At 42.0% G+C, this 22,422-nt stretch overlaps 1 protein-coding gene across 2 annotated transcripts in view; it reads left to right on the top strand.

Annotated features, from left to right (window-relative positions):
• The window catches only part of LOC138753286 (tandem C2 domains nuclear protein), a 96,748-nt gene that overhangs the window by 2,445 nt on the left and 71,881 nt on the right, over positions 1-22,422 (top strand). The window lies entirely within an intron of this gene.

Raw genomic sequence — 22,422 nt, 5'->3', positions numbered from 1 at the left:
AATGGTAAATCTCTGAAATTTGCCTCCACGGGTGGCTGTGGAGGTCAGGTCATTGGGTGTATTTAGGCAAGGATTGTCAGGTATCTGAATAGCCACATTTAGAAAGGTTATGGGGAAAAGGCAGGTGAGTGGGAGAATAGATCACCTCATGATGGGATGGTAGAGCAGGCTTGATGGGAAGAATGGCCTACTTCTGCTATGATATGGTCTTCCAGTCTAAAAGTTGGGCATTGAGTGAGAAGCTAGGGATGTTCACCAGATCCTGGGGTCAGGATGAAGTTCTGAGGAGATTTTGCATCTCTGAGCAAGTGATGTGACCAGGCAAAGGATGTGGTGGTGAGGAAAGAAATCCTACTGAAGATGGTGGAGTAATTAAATGGATTGACGAGAGCAAAAGAAGTATTTTGAATCCCATGCATGTCATTGAAAATGACTATAATGGTACAGAGTCTTGGTGAGACTGTATTGGAAGTATCGTGTACAATTTAGTCCCCTTTCATGAAAAGAAGGTACAGTACCAAGGAACACCACGGGAGACTGAAGCTGGACACATTCTGCTGGAGGAACAGTGGGAAAAGCAGCATCAGCTCTGCACTTCGACCACAAGAACAAGAGAGAAGCACCACTGTGCACCCCCACGTCCCCTGTTGACCCTCTCCAGCTTGTATCGGAGGATAACATGCGGGCTGCTTTCAGGAGAGTGAATCCGAGGAAAGCTTCCGGTCTGGATGGAGTACCAGCAGAGTCTTAAAAATTGGTGCTGACCAACTTGATCATTGTTACGTACGTGACAGCACCAATCAAGATTAGCTCAGACAGTGTTGTATTTAAAATAACATTTTTATTAATTAACAATTATATAACACCTACTCGACTTTAACTTATCTAAAATTAACTAAATTTGTATACAATTATCTAACTTACACTCCAATATTATCAACCATAGTTAAAGTTTATGGAATACCCCAAGGCACTATAGCTCAAGGCTCAATTCTGGGAAGACAGTTCAAAGTTTAGAAATTCACTGATGACATGCGGGCTTGAGATTGATACGACCCACAGGCTTTAAATGATTGAGGTACGCAGGCCTTGGATGAAGTTAGCAGTCCCTGAAGTGGGTGAAAGAGACTGGGGTTGGGGGGGGGGGGGGTGTGGTGATGTAAGGTTGATTTATTCACGATACCCTGGTTGAGGTGCTTCAGAGAAATGTCCTTTTTAGATGAGTGCCTTCTTCAGCAATTAGAATCCTTTTTGTGGGTCAGTAGAAGTGGCCGCAGCTTGCTCAGTAAGCATAAGGAGGAACTCCGACGGTGTTGTCTGTGACCAGACAATGGGGCTAAGTGGGTTTCTCAATCCCATAGAGGTCAAAGAGATTTCTCTCTCTCTTTTGTTCCTTCCTTTTAAAAATAAAAGGTCATTCCTGTGCATTCAGTCTTAATCTGTTGGTCACATGATCTCTGCGCCTGGATTTTGGAGGCACTGCCTTGCATCTTGTAAAATATATCAATTTTCAGTGTGCAATGTCTTCAGCCTGCTGGCTCAGTTTCACTGACACTTCGGTAGGTTGTTAAATCTGTTCTCTTAAAGGCTCAGTCCTACATAAACAAAATGAACTGAAAAATGGGCAGAATTTCCCAATGGATATCTTCAACATCTCACTCCGTCACGGTGTAGTATCTACCTGTTTCAAACAGGTGCCAATCGTACTCGTGCCCAAGAAGAATGTGGCAACTTGCCTAAATGTCTATCGATCAGTGGCATTCACTTCATAGTGATGGTGTTTTGAAAGGTTGCTGTTGAAGAATATCACCTCCTGCCTGAGCAGCGACATGAATCCGTTCCAATTTCCTTAATGAAGCAACAGGTCTGCAGAAGATGCCATCTCGCTAGATCTACACAAAGCCCTAGAACACCTGGACTGCAAAGATGCATCCATCAAGATGCTCTTTATTGTCTACAGTTCAGCATTGTCACCCAGTACACACTCCATTCTCGCTGTGCCATCAGGAAAAAGGTGTAGATGCCACAAGACTCACACCACCAAATTCAGGAACAGCTGCTACCCCTCCACCATCACTCACTCCTCAACAATAAACTCAATCAGAGACTCATTTAAAGACTTTTGCAATTTATTGTTTGTTTGTTTTTCCTCTATTGCACATTCAGTTACTTACATTGCTTTGTCTACATAGGGACAAGGTATAAAGTTTTTTTGCATTACCAATAAGTGGCAATTCTCCCTGACCAGCAGGGAAAAGAATCTCAGGGTTGTATATGGTGTCACTTGTGCATTCTGACAATAAATCTGAAATCTGATACTCCTCCATCATCCCAATCACCCCTTCCATGCAAGGCAAATATGGACCAGCTGAGTTCCTCCAGCATTTTGGTGTTTTTATTACAATTGCGGCGCCTACAGACTTCAGTGTTTCACAAAAATGGGGCACCCCCTTCTTTAAAACTCCTCTACTACATTCAGTGCTCTTGATGTGGCCTTCTTTACATCAGTGAGACCAAGCTCAGACCTTTGCAGAACTTCTGAGACTCTGGTTGCATGGTACCTCTGCCCTGGAAGTCACTTAAGCTTCCAGTTCATCTTGGGATCAAGAATGGAATGGGACTGAAGCATGACCATGTACATATCTCTTGACAATGGAGGGGGGGGGGGGGTTGGAAAAAGGGCATATCCAACGAAGCCCTCATTCTGATGACTACCTTAGTGTGTGGCTGCATCCGGCTGTGAATGGATCCAAGATATAAGGGCACCAACTGCTATTCTGTGCTGAAGTTCTTCCTGTTGTGATGGATAGGCCTGGCCCATTACCATACAATGCCCCACTCAGATGGACATTGCCACACTACTTGTCTTTTGTGGAAAGAGTTTTCAAGACAAACACCACAAGTCCATCACTCAGTGGTCTGCATGGGACATCCTACAGACACTGAGAGGAAAGGATGATGGATATTGTAGGGTGATGTCCTGAGCGGATGGTCCAGATCATCTGGCAGAAGGTCCCATTGCCAGAATTTGTTAACAAACACCAGGGCCTGGCTGCAGCTGAGAGGAACCCTCTGATGAGATCTTTTCTGTGGAATATCACCCCAAAGCACACTGCCCTCATGGTGACTTTGATGGGGAGGTTCCTTGCTTGGTGTGGGATGAAGGATGCAAGAGTCCTTGACACAGCTCATTCCCAGCAGCAGTGTGGCTGGCACACTGATTTACAGGTTGTCCCTGGGGGACGCGTGCAGAGCTAGACATCCAGTTCTGCAAGGTCATCAACTTTGCCTGAAACTTGCTGGTCTTCCAGCACAATGAGATATCAGCAAGGGGATGCTCCCAGCTGGCACACCCCAGGTTGCAGGAGTATGTGCTGAAGGGCACCCAGGAGGTTGGAGCAGACACTAAGGGGAAGGACCACAGTCTCGGTTCCTTCCCACCACTGGACATTGAGAAGCTGAGACTGGAGGGGAAGCTCCTCAAACAACTAATGGGATGTAACCGCAGGGGGCCACAGTAGTGGTAATGGTGCTATGTAGTTAAGTATATTGCCATATTTTTGCAGAAGTACAACCTGGCTTGTGTTGAGTTGTGCTTGTGTAAAAGTAATGGTTTATGCAGTGGTTCTCCACCTTTTTCCACTCCTATACCACTTTAAGTATTCCCTATGCCATAGGTGCTTTGTGATTAGTAAGGGATTGCTTAAGGTGGTATGTGGATGGAAAGAAAAGGTTTGAAAACCACTGTTTTAATCGTACCTCATTGACTCGTTATGTGCACGGTTTCAGAACTCCAAAGGAAATGGGCCAATGACCATTTTTCTCAAGTAAAATATTTCCGTAGCAATTGGGTTTCGAGCAGTGATTCTCAACCTTCCCTTCCCACTCACATATCACCTTAAGCAATCCCTTACTAATCACAGAACACCGATGCCATAGGGATTACTTAAAATGGGATATGAATGGAAAAGGTCGAGAACCACTGGGCTAACACTACCATGAGCAGTAACAAAATGTAAAAGTGAATATGGCACTAAGAGTGAGAAACTTTGTCCTTCTTTCCCTTGCATAATATTTCTATTGGTTTACTTTGGGGGGAGAAATTGTTCAATGTGTGTTTATAGTTGTGTATGTCTTCTACCCTCTGTAACATTAAGAACAGTCACAGTCTGTCCAAAAGCAGTCCAATCCTGCACATTTTAATCGTTTTCTTCTGGTGTAGAGGATGGGCACGAGATTTTGCATCTTCCTGAAGTTGCTACCCCAGTAATGTCATTGTGTTGATGATTTAAATAGGTGGAGAATATCATCCCTGTTTCTTTGAAATGCAGTGGTAACTTTCTTTAAAGTAGGTGTGACATTAAACTGGGAAAGTTGATTTCTAAACTTTCAATATGTCAGTCAAACTGTCTGTTCCTTTCCTTGCATTTCCTTTTTTAAAAATTTAAAAAAAATTTTCACACTATGAACCATATTAACCAAAATACACACAAAACATTTCCCTCTTGAATATACACAGTGGCATTTTCTCCCCTTCCCTCCCCCCCTTTCCCACCCTCCTTCCCGTATCCCTCCCTACCCACTAAACGTTCAACATATACAATGCAATAAACTCATTAAACAATGTCATCACACAATGAAAATAAACAAGAAAATTGTGTCATCTACTTTTACACACTGGGTCAGTTCATTTCATCTTCTTCTCATTCTGTCATTTTAGGGGGTGGAGATCCGCGGTAGGACTTCTCTGTTGTGTTCCATGTACGGTTCCTAAATTTGTTCAAATACTGTGATGTTATTTTTTAAATTATATGTTATTTTTTTCCAATGGAATACATTTATTCATTTCCATGTACCATTGCTGTACTCTCAGGCTCTCTTCTAATTTCCAGGTTGACATTATACATTTTTTTGCTTCAGCTAAGGCTATCATAATCAATCCTTTTTGTGCTTCATCCAAATCGAGGCCAAGTTCTTTACTTCTTGTATTACTTAGAAGAAAGATCTCTGGATTTTTTGGTATGTTGCTTTTTGTGATTTTATTTAATACCTGATTTAGATCTTCCCAAAATTTTTCCACTTTCTCACATGCCCAAATTGCATGTACTGTTGTTCCCATTTCCTTCTTACAGCAAAAACATCTATCTGATACTGTTGGGTCCCATTTATTTAACTTTTGGGGCATGGTGTATAGCCTGTTTAACCAATTATATTGTATCATGCGTAACCTCATGTTTATTGTATTTCTCATAGTTCCGGAGCATAGCTTTTCCCATATTTCATTTTTTATCTTTATGTTTAGATCTTGTTCCAACTTTTGTTTGGGTTTACAGCTTATTTCCTCGTTCTCTTTCTCTTGCAGCTTGATGTACATGTTTGTTATAAATCTTTTAATTATCATTGTGTCTGTAAACACATATTCAAAACTGGTTCCTTCTGGTAACCTCAGTCTGCTTCCCAATTTGTCCTTCAAGTAGGTTTCAGTTGGTGGTATGAAAACATTGTACCGTGAGTTATACCATATTTGTACTTCATTTGTTCAAAAGATAATAAATTATTCCCCCAAAAAAATTTTCTATTCTTTTGATCCCTTTTCTCTCCCATTCTCTAAAGGAAAGGTTATCTATTGTGAAAGGGATTAGTTGATTTTGCGTCAATAATTTTGGTAGTTGATAATTTGTTTTTTTCCTTTCTACGTGAATCTTCTTCCAAATGTTGAGCAGGTGGTGCAGTACGAGTGAATTTCTATGTTGCACCAGTTTTTCATCCCACTTATAAAGTATATGTTCTGGTACCTTCACCCCTATTTTATCTAGCTCTAACCTGGTCCTATCTGGTTTTTCCCTTGTTTGATAGAAATATGATAGGTATCTTAATTGTGCTGCTCTATAATAATTCTTAAAGTTTGGTAGCTGTCAGCCCCCTTGTTTGTACCATTCTGTTAATTTATCTAGACATCCTCAGTTTCCCCCCTTTCCATAAGAATTTTTTTATTATTTTCTTTAGCTCATTAAAGAATTTCTCTGTTAAGGGAATTGGTAACATTTGAAATAAGTATTATATCCTTGGGAATATATTCATTTTAATGCAATTTACCCTTCCTATCAATGTTAATGGTAAATCTTTCCAATGTTCTAAGTCATCTTGTAATTTCTTCATTAATGGCTGATAATTTAATATGTATAGATGGCTTAGATTATTATCTAGTCTAATACCTAGGTATCGGATTGCTTGTGTTTGCCATTTAAATGGTGATTCTTTCTTAAAGTTTGTGAAATCCACCTTATTCATTGGCATCGCTTCACTTTTATTTGCATTGATCTTGTACCCCGTTCTTCATATTCCTTCAATTTCTTATGTAATTCTTTTATTAATAATTCTGGTTCTGTTAAGTATACTATGATGTCATCTGCAAATAGACTGATTTTAGATTCCTTCTCTTTTATTTTTATCCCTTTTTTATTTTCTGCTCTTATCAGTTCTGCCAAGGGTTCTATAGCTAAAGCGAACAGTGAGGGAGAAAGTGGACATCCCTGCCTAGTTGACCTGCTTAATTTAAATTGGTTCGATACATATCCATTTACTGCCACCTTCGCCATTGATCCCTTATATAATGCATTTATATTAATGCATTTCGGTAGTTCAATTTTAGCTAGAAACTCATCTATTTTTTCTTCTTACCCTTCGTTCTCAGTTTGGTATAATTGCTCGTAGAATTCCTTGAGGTTTTCATTGATCTCTGTTGGGTTGTGTGTAATTTGATTGTCCTTTTTCCTTGATGCCAATACCGTTTTTTTTAGTTTGTTCTGTTTCAAGCTGCCAAGCTAGTATTTTGAGTATTTTTTTCTCCTAGCTCCTAATACTTCTGCTTTATCTTCATTATGTTCTTCTCCATCTTGTACATTTGTAGTGTTTCGTATTTTATTTTTTTGTCCGCCAATTCTCTTTTTGTTGTATCTTCCCTTGTTGCTAGTTCTTTTTCTGTACTTGCTATTTCCCTTTCCAGCTGATGTAATTCCTGATTGTAGTCCTTCATCTTAGTTACATAACTTATTATCTGCCCTCTGATGAAGGCTTTCATTGCATCCCATAATATAAATTTATCTTTCACTGATTCCGTATTTATTTCAAAGTACATTTTAATTTGGTGCTCAATGAATTCTCTAAAATCCTGTCTTTTAAGTAGCATGGAGCTTAATCTCCATCTATAAGTTCTCGGTGGGATGTCCTCCAGCTCTATTGCTAATAACAGGGGTGAGTGATCTGATAACAATCTAGCTTTGTATTCCATTTTCCTAACTCTCCCTTGGATAAGTCCTGATAACAGGAACGGGTCAATCCTTGAGTATGTTTTATGTCTACTCGAATAATGAGTATTCCTTCTCCTTTGGGTGTTGTCTCCTCCATATATCCAAAAGTTGCATTTCCTGCATTGATTTAATCATAAATTTGGCTACTTTGTTCTTTCTGCTAGTCTTTTGTCCAGTTTTATCCATCTTTGAATCCAAATTAAGGTTAAAGTCCCCTCCTATCAATATATCCCCTGCATATCTACAATCTTCAAAAAACTATCTTGCATAAACTTTTGATCCTCTTCATTAGGTGCATATACATTGACCAAATTCCAAAATTCTGAATATATCTGATACTTTATCATTACATACCTCCCTGCTGGATCTATTATTTCCTCCTCTATTTTGATTGGTACATTTTTATTGATTAATATAGCTACACCTCTGGCTTTTGAGTTATATGATGCGGCCATTACGTGCCCTACCCAGTCGCTCCTTAATTTATTATGTTCCACTTCAGTTAGATGCGTTTCCTGCACGAATGCTATATCTATTTTTTTATTTTTTCAGTAAATTTAATAGCCTCTTCCTTTTGATTTGGTTATGTATTCCATTAATATTTATAGTCATATAGTTCAACATGGCCATTTCATACTTTGTTTACATCTCATTTCCGCTTCCTCACCACCACCTTTCCCCTTTTCCCCATTTCCATTTCTCAGTTTTCTTTTTTATTTGAACGCACTGTATGACAACACTTCTAAAACATAAAATATTTCAACCATTCCCACATCTAAAATTCCCTTAACCCCAAGTGTCTTTCCCCCCCCCCCCCACTCTGAGTTGCCCCTTGTCCCTTGCCAGGCAACCACAACTCCCCTCTCCATTCGGACTGCAAACCCATTCGCAAGTGTCAACTGATTTCGCAGTGACTGTTATTCTCTCCCACCCAACCCCCTCCAGAAAAGGCTTTTATCTTCACATTACACAAAGTTCCCCCTCGTTTCTTCTCTTTTACTTTTGTTTTATTTATTTATTATTAATTTTTTTAACCCCTCCTTTTTACCCCTTTTCCCTTACTTCCCTTTTCTTCTCTCCTTTAGTTCTTACTGATACATAATTTTTACTTTATATGTAGTTTGTCGTCGTTCTTTGTTCTTGTTACATCTCTCTTTCTGTCTTGCAGGCATTCTGCAAATTCTCGTGCTTACTCCGGATCCGAGAACAGTCTGTTTTGCTGCTCCGGGATAACCATTTTAAGCACCGCTAGATATCTTAACATAAATTTATAGCCTTTCTTCCATAGGATCGATTTTGCTGCGTTAAACTCCTTCCTCTTCTTCAGGAGCTCAAAACTTATATCTGGATAGAAAAAAAAATTTTGACCTTTGTATTCCAGTGGTTTTTTTTGTCTTCTCTCATTTTATTCATTGCCTTCTCCAATACGTTTTCTCTTGTCGTGTATCTCAGGAATTTTACTGAAACGGATCTTGGTTTTTGTTGTGACTGTGGTTTCGGAGCTAATGTTCTGTGTGCCCTTTCTATTTCCATTCCTTTCTGTATTTCTGGCATTCCCAGGACCTTTGGGATCCATTCTTTTATAAATTCATTCTTATTTTTGCCTTTTTCATCTTCCTTAAGGCCCACTATCTTTATATTGTTTCGCCTACTGTAGTTTCCCATTATATCCATCTTCTGAGCTAACAATTCCTGTGTTTCTTTAACTTTTTTGTCACTTTCTTCCAATTTCTTTTTAAGTCGTTCACTTCCATTCTTCATACACATTCTTCCACATTTTCTAATCTTTTCCCTACATGTGTTAATGACCAGCTCTATTCTACTCACTTTTTCTTCTGTACTTTTCATTTTTCTTTTCATTTCACTAATTCTAGTGTCAACCATTCTTTTAATGCTTTCATTTGTTCTTGAAATTTAAAAAAAAATCTATGTACTGTCCATTCATTTTACCTCCTATTCCTCTGTGCAGAGCTTGGTCTTCTTCTTCTGTGTCTGCTCTTGGGTTTGTGTCTTCTATTTCTCTTCCTTGTATCTGTGTCTCTTCTGACTTTCTTGTTGAGCTGCTTGTCTCAGTTTGTTGGTTATTTTTTTTCCATGGTGTCTTGACGTTGATACTTTTCTTCTGGGCTGGTTATCTGTTGTGCCTCTAGTTTCCTTTTTTCATTCTCACCCCTCCCGTTCCTGTTGTTTTCTTTATCTTCCAGCCGGGACCCCTGCTGTCGGGTCTCTCTCAGCTGTTCGTGCTGTGGAGTGAAACTCCACAGCTGGTCCCCCCCCTCCCGTCAGTGTAGTCTTTGTCATGCGCATCACGCATGCGTGATTCCTCACGTGTGCGCAGTTGCGCACCTCTGTTTGGCTCCGAGCCATTTTTGCAGTCCTGCGGTTAGTGGGTCGTGGCCCTGCGGGGTCTCCTCTAACCTTGGGGAGTGGGCTCTTCTTTCCACGGCGGGTCCCTGCTTTTTTGTGCAGGTAAGGCCTTCACCTTTCTCTTCTGGCGACTTTCTTTCTTCTTTTCTTCACGTTGTTTTTGGCTTTTCTTTCTTGGGCGCCATTTTCTCCACACCTTTATTTTTTTATTTGTTGTGATTTGTGTGTCTGGAGCTTTGCTTTTTCTTCACTTTTTTCCTTCTTTTCTGGAGAGGGCTGGTATTCTCCTACTGGCCACTACTCCATCATGTAACTCCTCTCCCTTGCATTTTCTGATGTAGCAGCTTTAACCCCTGAAATGATTTGTAATACATCTGCTGGGGGGTGGGGTGGGGGAAAATATGCAGGATAGATAAATTAAAATGGTCCATTATCCCAGAATTTGATGTCAAAATAGAAACAACCTTTTGCAAAGAAATTCCAAAATATTGTAATGACAAACCTTATGGCACATTATGGCACCCCAGGACTTGACCCCCCCTCCGAAGGTCAGGAATTTGTTGCAGTTGTGCTGTTAAATCTCATACAAAGAGTCAAGGTTTCAGTTATTTTTTTGGTTAGCAAGATTTATTTAGAGCAAGGGCATTCAAACCAGAAAAGAAACGTTGGAAACAACATAGCCTCATTCCTGCACATTCTGGCATGGTTAGAGCAACACCAGCGACTCTGGTTCGAATCTGGCATTGTCTGTGAGGAATTTGTATGCTCTTCTGGTGGCTGCAACTCTGGCTGCTCCATCCTTGAAAACTCAATGGGAGTTGTAGCTTAATTGGGGTAATTAAGCGGCACAGGCGAGTCGGCTGGAAGATCCCTTTACAGTGCTGTACGTCTAAATTTTAAAATTTTGTTGTTTTTAAAAAAAAAAGCTCTCTGCTCTGCCCCCTATCACCTTGGCTTTCTCTTCTTCCCTAGTCCTCCCATCCTCCGCCTTTTAATCGGGCATCTATCAGGTTCCTGATGAAGGTTCTCAGACCCAAACCGTTGATTTTTTTAAAAAAAAGACTTCCAATGGACGCTGTGTGACCTGCTGAGCTTCTCCAGCAATTTTGTGCGCATTGCCCTGCAGATTTCTTCAATTCTAAATAAAGTCACCCACTGCTTTTCTGCCCTTTCCCCTTCCTTCTCCATGGTTCTTTCAATCAAATCTTGCTTTTATTTAATTGCTTTTCCACTTGTGCCTAATTTGACTGCTTCACCAGTTTCTTTAATTATCCTTGGACCTCACTAAATAAGGAGGTGCCCTGTTCATCCCTCCAGAGAAATGATTTTCATGCTGTTATTGATTTTTTTTTAATGTCTGGATTTCAGCAACAATTATTTAACAGAATAATGAATGAAGAGCAGGAGGGGGTGGGGGGATCTAATATGGAAGGCATCTGGATAATTAAGAAGATTGCAATCCAGCTTGTCACTGCAAGTTGACTTCAGTGACCCATTTAAAACTGAGTAAATCAAACCCATTGGTTCTAAAAAAAAATGCCAGCAAGATTTATTTGCTGCTGGAGATCTGATCTGAAAATGGGAAGAACTGTTGATAATCAGGAGGGCAGGTCGCATCTGTGGAGAGGAAAAAAAAACAACTGATGTTTCTGGCTAGTGCCTTAAATCATGAGGTCTAATATGTTGGAACTGATATGGTTGTAGCATTTAAATGCCCTGTGTCCCACGGGCTGGCAAGGATACCTGAATCTAGTCCTAATCGTATAGGCCCTTTGGCCCAACTTGTCCATGCTGACCAAGTTGGCACTCTGGTCTAGTCCCGTTTCCCTGACCTTGGTCCATTTAAGTCAGGCAATGTAGTTTATTTTTTATAAAAGGAGGAAAAATATGAACATGAAAAATGTTTGAACTGTTTTCCAATTTATTTAAAAATGGATCCAATCTAACTTTTTTGAAATTTAATCATCCCTTCATTGTGTTACTGCTGTTCCAGATTAATAAATTCCCTCATGTTTTTGTTACCGACCACCTTTTTCTTCTGTAGATTCAGTGGTTATGTTGCTTGGCCTAATGATTGAAGGACATTGGACTAACGATCCACTTCCAAAAATTTCAAATCCCATTGTGACAGCACAAAAATTAATTTCACTTCTTTTGGGGTGGGGGCGGGGGGATGGAGGGAGTAAAATCCTGTCACTCACGGAGATTATGAAAACATCACAGGGCATTAAAGAATCCATCTGGTTCATTCAGGCCCAATCTGCTGTGGTTAGTCAGTCTGACCTAAATATAACTAGACCAATGGGAATTTATTGTCATTCTACAAGTTCCGATATGTACAGATGAAACAAGATTCTTTCTTCTGTTGCCAACGACCACAATATGGATTAAGTTGCCACAATATGCTCAGACAGAAAGAAATAATAAATATAAAAATGAATGAATAAATATTTGCAGTTCTTCTTTCTTCTTCTTTGGCTTGGCTTCGCGGACGAAGATTTATGGAGGGGGTAAAAGTCCACGTCAGCTGCAGGCTCGTTTGTGGCTGACAAGTCCGATGCGGGACAGGCAGACACGGTTGCAGCGGCTGCAGGGGAAAATTGGTTGGTTGGGGTTGGGTGTTGGGTTTTTCCTCCTTTGCATTTTGTCAGTGAGGTGGGCTCTGCGGTCTTCTTCAAAGGAGGTTGCTGCCCGCCAAACTGTGAGGCGCCAAGATGCACGGTTTGAGGCGATATCAGCCCACTGGCGGTGGTCAATGTGGCAGGCACCAAGAGATTTCTTTAGGCAGTCCTTGTACCTCTTCTTTGGTGCACCTCTGTCACGGTGGCCAGTGGAGAGCTCGCCATATAACACGATTTTGGGAAGGCGATGGTCCTCCATTCTGGAGACGTGACCCACCCAGCGCAGCTGGATCTTCAGCAGCGTGGACTCGATGCTGTCGACCTCTGCCATCTCGAGTACTTCGACGTTAGGGATGAAAGCGCTCCAATGGATGTTGAGGATGGAGCGGAGACAACGCTGGTGGAAGCGTTCTAGGAGCCGTAGGTGATGCCGGTAGAGGACCCATGATTCGGAGCCGAACAGGAGTGTGGGTATGACAACGGCTCTGTATACGCTTATCTTTGTGAGGTTTTTCAGTTGGTTGTTTTTCCAGACTCTTTTGTGTAGTCTTCCAAAGGCGCTATTTGCCTTGGCGAGTCTGTTGTCTATCTCATTGTCGATCCTTGCATCTGATGAAATGGTGCAGCCGAGATAGGTAAACTGGTTGACCGTTTTGAGTTTTGTGTGCCCGATGGAGATGTGGGGGGGCTGGTAGTCATGGTGGGGAGCTGGCTGATGGAGGACCTCAGTTTTCTTCAGGCTGACTTCCAGGCCAAACATTTTGGCAGTTTCCGCAAAACAGGACGTCAAGCGCTGAAGAGCTGGCTCTGAATGGGCAACTAAAGCGGCATCGTCTGCAAAGAGTAGTTCATGGACAAGTTTCTCTTGTGTCTTGGTGTGAGCTTGCAGGCGCCTCAGATTGAAGAGACTGCCATCCATGCGGTACCGGATGTAAACAGCGTCTTCATTGCAGTTATTTGCAGTTAGCGCAAGAAAAACAGCAATGTTTCAATGGGTCTTTTGGGGAGTAATTTGGGCTTGGGGTTAAAGTAGTGAGGGAAGAAGGTTCCAGAGTCTGATGGCTGTTCGGTATTTAAAAAAAAACTGTTCTTGAACCAAAAGGTGCTGGACTTCAGGCTTCTGTACCAGGGTGAAGTGCAAAGAGATTGTAAGGGCGATCATTTCTAAGGCAGTGACTCGCAGAGATATTTTCAGTGAACAGGTGCCTGTAATGGATGGAATTAGCATAAACTTCTTCAGTTTCTGTTAAACCCTTCGCCGAGTCTCTCTCGACCCGATTACTCCAGCTCCCAACTCCCTTTCCTCCCCACTCAGAGCTTTCCCCCCCCCCCACCAATCATTTCTAAGTTTTTCTCTCTTCTACCTTCCCACCTTTGACCTCTTGCCTATTAGCCTGGACTCTTCTCCCCTTAACCCCCCCCCCCCACCTCTTCATTCAGTCGCCTGCCTGCTTTTTGCTCGTACCTTGATGAAGGCTCAGTCCAGAAACATTGGTTAATGTTACTTCAAGTAAATGCTGTGTGACCTGCTGAGTTTCTCCCACAACTTTTGTGTATTGCCATGTAATGAACTTGGCTACGTTTGCCACTGTGCTACATTTGCCAGCATGTTTGGCTCTTCAGTGCTTTGTGAAACGATCCAGTATATTGTTTAAAGGCAATTAGGGATGGAGAATAAATCACTGATTTGCCAATAATGACTCCATTGAGTGAGTGAATAAAAATAATTGCCTTTTCAACGAGAAACCCATTGATGCCTTTTTTATAATTAAAAAAAAGTCTTTAATTGTTGGTGATGAAAGTACTGCAGTGTGCAATGAATCCTTAGGACTGTTCCTGTCCCTAATTGCTCTTGAACTAAGTGCTTTGCCGGAGTATTTCAATAAGACACTTAAGAGTCAAGCATGTTGGTGCTGTTTCAAGATGTGAACATTGCCAACCGTACGCTGGCATTTGCCAAGATTGCTCTCCTAATCTGAATCGGATTTATTGTCATGAACACGTGTCACAAAATTTGCAGCAGGCTTCAGCGTCCAACCACAGGTACAAAAATTGCTAAAAATTTCATTTTCGTAAAGACACTATTTGAAAAAGAATAAGTGCAAAAGAGAAATGACTAAGGTCATGTCTGTGGATCATTGTCCATTCAGAAATCTGATGGAGGAGGGGAAGGAGCGGTTTTTGTGCCTTTGGGTGTTCGTCTTCAGGCCTCTTGTACCTCGGTGCTTGCGCATTTTCCCCACTGTCTCCTACTGTGTTTGTCCCATTGATGAAATGCTCCCAGCAAGGGCTACTGGTGCCAACCAGGTCCACGACTGCTGCACCTTGGAGCACCATCCAGTTGGACTTCTAACATAATTTTGATCAATTAAAAAAAAAAATTATTGAAATCTCTCTAGCCTGCTGCGTTAAAACCTAATGCATCGAGAAGGTTAAGCAAATTAATGAGGGTAAGGCTGCTATTGTAATTGTTCAACAGGCCAATTCCAGTGAATGTGGGCCACAGTGGCTGTAACTGACATGAAACCAAGGAGGCAGATCCATAAACCCAAAGGTTGAATAAGTGGCCAGATGTGTCACCATTTGACTCTCAGGAGTTCAGTCCTATGACATATTTGGTTATTGAGTAAATAATTCAATCATTTCTTTTCCCTCTTATCTCTAGATGTGTTGTGTGACAGAGTGGATAGATATGTTTGAGGGAGATGAATTGGGAAAGGTTTATTAGAGTAGGTCACATGCACACACTTTAAAACAGATCTTATTTGAAATACTGGAGCTCTGCTAATGCTAGACATATTGGCCCCACAGCCTTTGCAAGAGCTTTGGAGAGTGCCCAAAAAACTTCACTAATGGATTGTTGCTTACAAAAAGGCAACAGATAACGAGTTTGTTGGAGCCAAAGGGTCATGTGGTTTTGAAAGCAGAGAGAGTCAAACAGGCTTTTCTCAGCGAGAGAGCGAGCAGCCTGGTCAAAGCCCTTGTGGGTCATGCAAGAGGAGAGGACTGGCTGCCTAATGTTTCAATTGGAATAAGAGAAACTCTGTGGTGACCTGAAAGAAAGAGGTTATCATCTGGAAAACACTGATGGGATAAATTTCTTTGGCAAGACACTGAAGTGGCTGATGGAAGTGAGTAAGTTGTGGGTGTCCGCGTACTACAAATCTTTCTCTGAAAACCAACAAGAACCTTCCTGAGCGGTAACCATTTACCTTTCAAGCACCAAAACCTGGTGAACTTCATAAATGTTAAATTCTGTGCTCAGTATAAGAATTGCCTGCAACCAGTGAACTTGGAGGAATGAGAAGTGAGATTGGACAGTGAACCAAAGAACTTTTCTGAACTTACACACACATTATGTACACATGCACTTAGAATTAGAAGGGGGTTAAATTAGGTTAGTTAAGTCGATAGAGATAAGGGTGATTCTGTTTTCATGTTTAAAGATAATTAAAAGCAACTTTTGTTGAAGTAACCATTTGTCTTAGTGAATATCTATTGCTGCTGGGTTTTGGGGTCTTCTGGACTCGTAACACGTGTACTTACAATAAATCACTTTTGAGATCAGATTGCTGAGCTGCTCCCATTGTTCAAACAGTGGAGGCACAAAATGAGATAGGGTTGCTCAAGCCAAATTCCCACAGACATAGCATCCCCTCAAATGACCAAAATCCTTTTCACAAATTAATGTGGCTGATTTGAACTCAAAATCTCAGCACTTTTTAATCCAACATCCTAACCACACCTATTAATTCTGCTCTGCTTTTTAGAAAACCTGATAAACTAATGCTCTGTTCGCTGATTATAAAACCAATTTCTCCAGTGTGAAACATGAAAGTCTGAAACACTGATTGCAATTAAAAAAAAACCACACACACACACACACACACACACTGTGTTGTCTGCAATTTGACATTGACCCTACGTCTGCAGCCGCTCTCTGCCTGCAGCCGCTCTCTGCCTGCAGCCGCTCTCTGCCTGCAGCCGCTCTCTGCCTGCAGCCGCTCTCTGCCTGCAGCCGCTCTCTGCCTGCAGCCGCTCTCTGCCTGCAGCCGCTCTCTGCCTGCAGCCGCTCTCTGCCTGCAGCCGCTCTCTGCCTGCAGCCGCTCTCTGCCTGCAGCCGCTCTCTGCCTGCAGCCGCTCTCTGCCTGCAGCCGCTCTCTGCCTGCAGCCGCTCTCTGCCTGCAGCCGCTCTCTGCCTGCAGCCGCTCCCTGCCTGCAGCCGCTCCATGCCTGAGATCAAGGAGAAAGGAGTAATGTAAATAGTTTTGTCCAGAGTTAGCGCTGTGAACAGAATGGTTTCTTTCAGTGCCTGAAATTTCTATAACTCCACCTCCTCTTCGGAACTAAAAGTTCCAGCAGGCCTCAAGGTTGTGTAAGGATTAGAAGCATCTGCCTTGTTACCCATGTTGAACATATGCAGCAAGTGGGCTGCTCACAGTCACTGGCTGCTCTCAGCGATGCAGTAAAAGAAGAAAAAATATCTTTTCACTGTTGAAACTTGGAGATGGCTTGATGTGCAACTTGCAACTCCCTAAGAAATGTGCTGCTACCTTGATCAGGACAGCAAGAGGAAAGGGTTCTTGAAGTGAGGAGGGGCTTTTGATTTTGCCCATCTGTAGATGGGCCTAAAAATGGCTGACTCCATTAGAGTATGAATGGGGTTTTTTGTGAAACCTAAAGTTAGAAGATCCTCCTGCAGACGAGAGGACCATCTGTTATCATGGTAATAATTGAGTGAAATCCCCAAGTCTGCAGATGCTGTGATTGTAGTCTGTAGAGTGTGTCGGAAAGAACCAAAGACTTGTTGATCCAAACCAAGGCTTCTATTAACTAAAAGACTGGAGCGTATCACAAGTTGGTCGAGCAGTCCAGAATGACCTGGTCTGGCTAGGAGCAATCCTTTAAGACCTGCCAGCAGGTGTGGCTACACTCTCAGCCAATCACAGTCATCCTACACGACCATCTGTAGTGATAGAATCTGTACTATCACATAGTCCAAACAGAAATGCTGGAGGAACTCAAGTCTCCCAGCATCCATCGGTGGGAAAGATGTATGACTGACATTTCAGCTTGAACCATGAAGGACTTGGGCTGAAATATCAGCTACATATCTTTACCTTCTCTGGACACTGCAAGACCTGAGTTCCTGCAGGATTTTTTTTTAACAGTAATAATTGATCCTGCTTTCAGGCACAAATTGAGTATCTAAACTGTAATCTGTCCTTGCAATTCAGATGACTGTTTCCAATTGCTTTGTTTTGTGTACCTTGACGTCAGTTGAATTCTCTGATAAGATTACTGTTCAAGCATCCATTATGTGTTGGATATCAGTGGATTTGTTGAGTGTTTTTGTGGGGGGGGGGGAGGGGGGAGGAAGTATTTGAGCAAACTGTATTGAATTTTTTTTCGCCAGGTTTGATGTAGTGATATTTGCTAACGCAATCTCGACTACCTCGTAAGAAGGAAACCAATTTCTATTTGTTTTGGAGATACCGGCCCACAAGCACACGTCACCCAATAAACTTAACCACCCTGTGTGTCTTTGGAACATGTGAGGAAACCGGAATGCCTGGAGAAATGGGGAGAATGTACAAACTCCTTACCGACAGTGCTGGATTTTATCTTTAGTTGCTAGCGTGGTGCTAACCATACAGCCCCTATGCTTTTTCCATTGTGTATAAAGCACAATGATCTCAACTTTTAGTCGAGTTTATTGTCATTTAATTGTGGAAGTGCAGTGCAAAACACAAACACACAACCAAACACAACCTATATACAAACCATATATGTGCAGGACAAGTATTTGGATATAAAAATAAATAAATATTGTTCTGTAAATACGAGGGTCTCCGATGGTTAGTGGGAGAAGTTTCTTTGTTCAACATTCTTCCTGCCTGTGGGAAGAAGCTTATTCCTCAGCCTGGGGGTGCTGGCTCTGATCCTCCTGTATCTCTTTCCCGACAGGAGCAACTGAAAGATGCTGTGTATGTGAGGTGGAAGGGGTCCTCACAGAGGCTGATCACCTCAGTGGTGAGGAGGGAGATTGCAATGAGCCCCTCTGCCACTCTCGTGGTCTTGTGGGTTAACCTTCGGTCCTCTGCGGCAACCATACCACACTGCGCTCTAGCCGGCCAGGGCGCTCTTGACAGAGCTCTTGTAGAAGATGCAGGATTCCCATGTGAGAACAGTTCTTGCTGTGAAAGCCTCAAAGGTGCATTAATTGACCTATGAAAACCTTTAACCTTTAACTGTCATTGATCACTCTTTAATATTCTGAATAAATATAGTCTTAGTATATTTAATAAAATACTTTACAAGCCTGTTCAAAATCTGAATTATTCATTTCATTGGAAGTTATACTCAGAACATTGTAGTGTTTCCCACCACCTATTGGAGGTGTATTTGCCTTGTATGGCTCTTCAGCTCAGAAAAGTATTAGGATACCTGGGTGGCCCCACTTGGAAAATTGTTTTCTAACGCTGCCAAGGAGAGTCCTGATGTACCAGCAGTTTGAAGCTTTGAGGTGGAGACAGTAGCTGCCTTTTTTAAACTGGTGGTTTTTTCCCTGACTACTTTAGTCATTCTGGACCAGGAAGAATGCTCAGGCCAAGCAACAGAAGAGTAACTGCAGAAATTTGACAGAGCTGAGTTTCTTCAGACCATAAGACCAGGCTACACAGGAACAGAAATAGTCTATTCACCCCATCGAGCCTGCCCTGCCATTTAATCCATTTTCCCACTGCCCAGCCTTCTCCCCGTAACCTTTTGATGCCTTGGCTAATCAGAACTTTTCCATCTGCCTTAAATACTTGACCTCCACAGCTGCCTGTGACAGCAAATTTCACAGATTTGCCACCAATTTCTATGCATTTCTGCTCAAAGTAAACACCTTTCAATCCTGAAGTACTGCCCTCTTGTTCTGGACTCTCCCACCAGGGGAAACAACCTTTCTACATCTTCTATGTCCATGCCCTTCAAGGTTCAAAATGTTTCAATGAGATTCCCCATCATTCTCCTAAGTTCCAACAAATATGGGCCAAGAGCTGTCAGAGGCTCCTTGTATGATGACCCTTTCATTCCTGGAATTATCCTAGTGGAATCATCTCAAACGTCAGCAGATCTTGAGTGAGGAGCCCAAACTATTCACAAAACTCCAAGTGAAGTCTCACCAGTGCCTTGTAAAGCCTCCACATCACATCCCTACTCTTGTATTCTATTCCTCTTGAAATGAATGCTGCCTTCTTCACCACCATCTCAACATGCAAGCATACCTTCAGGCTGCCCTGCACAAGGACTCACAGGTCCCTTTGCACCTGGGTAATTTCATATTTATCCCCATTTTAAAAAAGTCTGCTTTTTAAATTTATCTCTACCAAAGAAAAAACCTGCTTTGAGCAGATTGTGTTAGCCGTACGTTTGGTGTGGGGTTGGTGATAAGCAAGGTCGTGGCTCCAGATCAAGTTTTTGTAAAAATTTGCTGTGTGGTTTGAAAAGTTATTAGTCTTGTTGGGCCGACCGGTTATGATGTAAAGCCTGCGAGCTTGGATTCCATTTTGTTAAATTGTAAATTAGATGATTCTGGTTATTATGGAGCAGAGGAGGCTAGATTTTTAAACCTTCCCCCACCCCCCCCCCCCCCCCCCCACTCCCTCACCACCAAATGTTTTATTAACGTGCCGGGAGGGTAACCTGCCACGCATGGCCAGACCCCTCTACACGTTCCGCAGCATGTGGGTCAGCTGTTCTCTTCAAAGGGTGGTGAACTGGGTAACAACGGCCAATTACAAGAACATTGGAAGAAATGCTGTGCATCTTCTCTTCCAAAATTTAACCACCTTGGAAAGCATCAGAAGGATTCATCCATTTTGTTTCACAGTTTTGCTAATTCTAAAATCTGAACAATGGGTGGATGCTTGTCACCACATTTCTGCAGGCTATTGTCCTCTCCCTTGTTTTGCTGGAGTCTCCCACCCACTTAAGTTTCTGTATTAAACTGTATACCAAGTTTCTGGATTAATCTACTAAAAAAATATTGCAACAATCTACCACTTTTTTAAAAAAAAACATACATTCAGGCTTTGCCCTTCTTTTGCTCTTCAACCTTAAAACTGGTCAAATGTTTGATCAAGATTTGGACTGCTTGATCTGAGGAAGGCTTCTATATTTAACAGAGGAATCTAATTGGAGCTCGGGTTGTTATCATCAACCACAGGCATTTGACTGTTCCAGCTCTTTTTGTAACAATCTCGTGCAACTCTGAATCTGGCTCTTTGGCCCATCTTGTCCATGCTGATCTTCTAGCCATTCTCCACCAATGACACTTGCCCACTTTCAGTTGATGCCCTTATGAACTGTGACTATTTTAAATGCCTATCTATTTAATCCTTAATAAACAAATCTGATTTTGCCCTCTGGCAGCATGTTCTAGATATTCACCACTGATCCCCTTTACATTTTCAACCTTAAAACTATGCTCTCTTGTTTTTCAACATCTCAACTATGGGGAAAAGATTCTGACAGTAGAACATGGTATACGCCCACTACGTCTGAGCTGAACATGATGCTGTCCCTTGGTACTTGTGACTGTGAACTTAAATGTGACGCCAAATTAAACTGCCCCATCTATGCTTGTTATAATCTTGTATATTTCTATCAGGTTACACCTCGGCCTCCTCCCCACTTCATCTGGAAATATTGTTCTTAAATACCTGACTCTAAATTGCTTGTGAGCTGTTTGAATGTCTCTTGGTACTTTTAGTTCACGAATTGTGCTTTTTGTGTGTCTTGGAAAAGGAGTAGAATTCCCAATGTGAAACTTCAGGATGTGTTGAAACTGACCAGATTGTAAAAACGCTTCATTCGCACAGAATGTTCTCACGCTTTGCACCAGTGAGCATTCTCTGACAAATTTTTTTAAAAATCTTTCTGTATTTAGCATTCCCAACTGGTGGAAAGCAATTTCAACAGACTTAACAGAAATGTACCATTTCATTGCAAGTCCACCAAGACACCCTGAGGCACCGTCACTCCCTGAAGCCTAGTCAATGCATTTTGTATATTTATTTGGACTTGGGATATGAAAACTTGTCAACATTGGGGCGGGTGCCATGGAAACAGTGAATTGCGCATCAGGAGTTGATTGTGGGCCTGAGTTGATTGTGGGCCTTCATTGAGAAGGTGGTTTGGTCTACCTGGGTGGGATCAGTTATTAAAAATGAGGAGCAAAAGAACTTGTGGAAGAAACCTACCTTGAACTGTCCACCATTGGCCCTCAACAAAGACTGAAACATGCCCACCCTCTCTGCTTCAAAAATTTGCTAGAATTTTGTGCAATGTGTTGTCATGAGCCTTGCCCTCTTTTTGATGGTTAATGCTCACACACCCATCATGTAGGCAGAGGACTTGGGGGGGAGGGGGGAGGGGGGTGGGAAGAGAATCTGGGAGCTTTTAGCAGTGTACAGCTGAGGGTTTGAGAGCAATGTTGTTCCAGCTTGAGGTGTATGTTTTGCAAGCAGTCCTGTGAGGGATCCCATGCATAGTACAGCAAGTAAGACGAGGTACAGATGTGCAGAGTTGCATGGAGAGATCAGCTGATACAGAACAAAGGCTGTGTAATTTTATGCAATTAAAATTTTAATTCTGTTGAATTTTGAAATACAGTAAAATCCCTACTATCCAGAATTGGAGCAACTGGGAGCCTCAAACAACCAGCAAAAAAAAAAATTGCAGAAAATAAATGGGTGAAAATTAAGGAAGTTTAAAATTGGCGTGCCTCGACGTTAGTTCACCAGTTGTGCAACACTCCATCTCAAGCAACTGGAAAATTCATTTTATCTGGCTTCTACCAATCCCTGTAGGTGCTGGATACCAGGGGTTTTGCATTTCACCCCCGGTATCTGGCATTTCGTGCAGAATTTTTGTTTGGGGGCTGCTGGTACCAAGGACCAGGTTTGATCCTGACTTTGGGTACAGTCTGAGCAGATTTTCCCCCTGCAACCATTTGAGGATTTTTTTTTAAAAACTAGCTGCTCCAATTTCCTCCCTCATCACAAAGGCGAGCAGGTAGGTTGATTGTCCTTTTGAAATGAGCAGTAAATGAATCAAAAAGGAGATGCGAGAGG

Source organism: Narcine bancroftii, chromosome 2 (assembly GCF_036971445.1).
Source record: "Narcine bancroftii isolate sNarBan1 chromosome 2, sNarBan1.hap1, whole genome shotgun sequence".
In the NCBI taxonomy this organism is placed as follows: domain Eukaryota; kingdom Metazoa; phylum Chordata; class Chondrichthyes; order Torpediniformes; family Narcinidae; genus Narcine; species Narcine bancroftii.
Note: the sequence above shows the minus strand (reverse complement) of the source record. Positions and strands in the feature narration are given on the sequence as shown.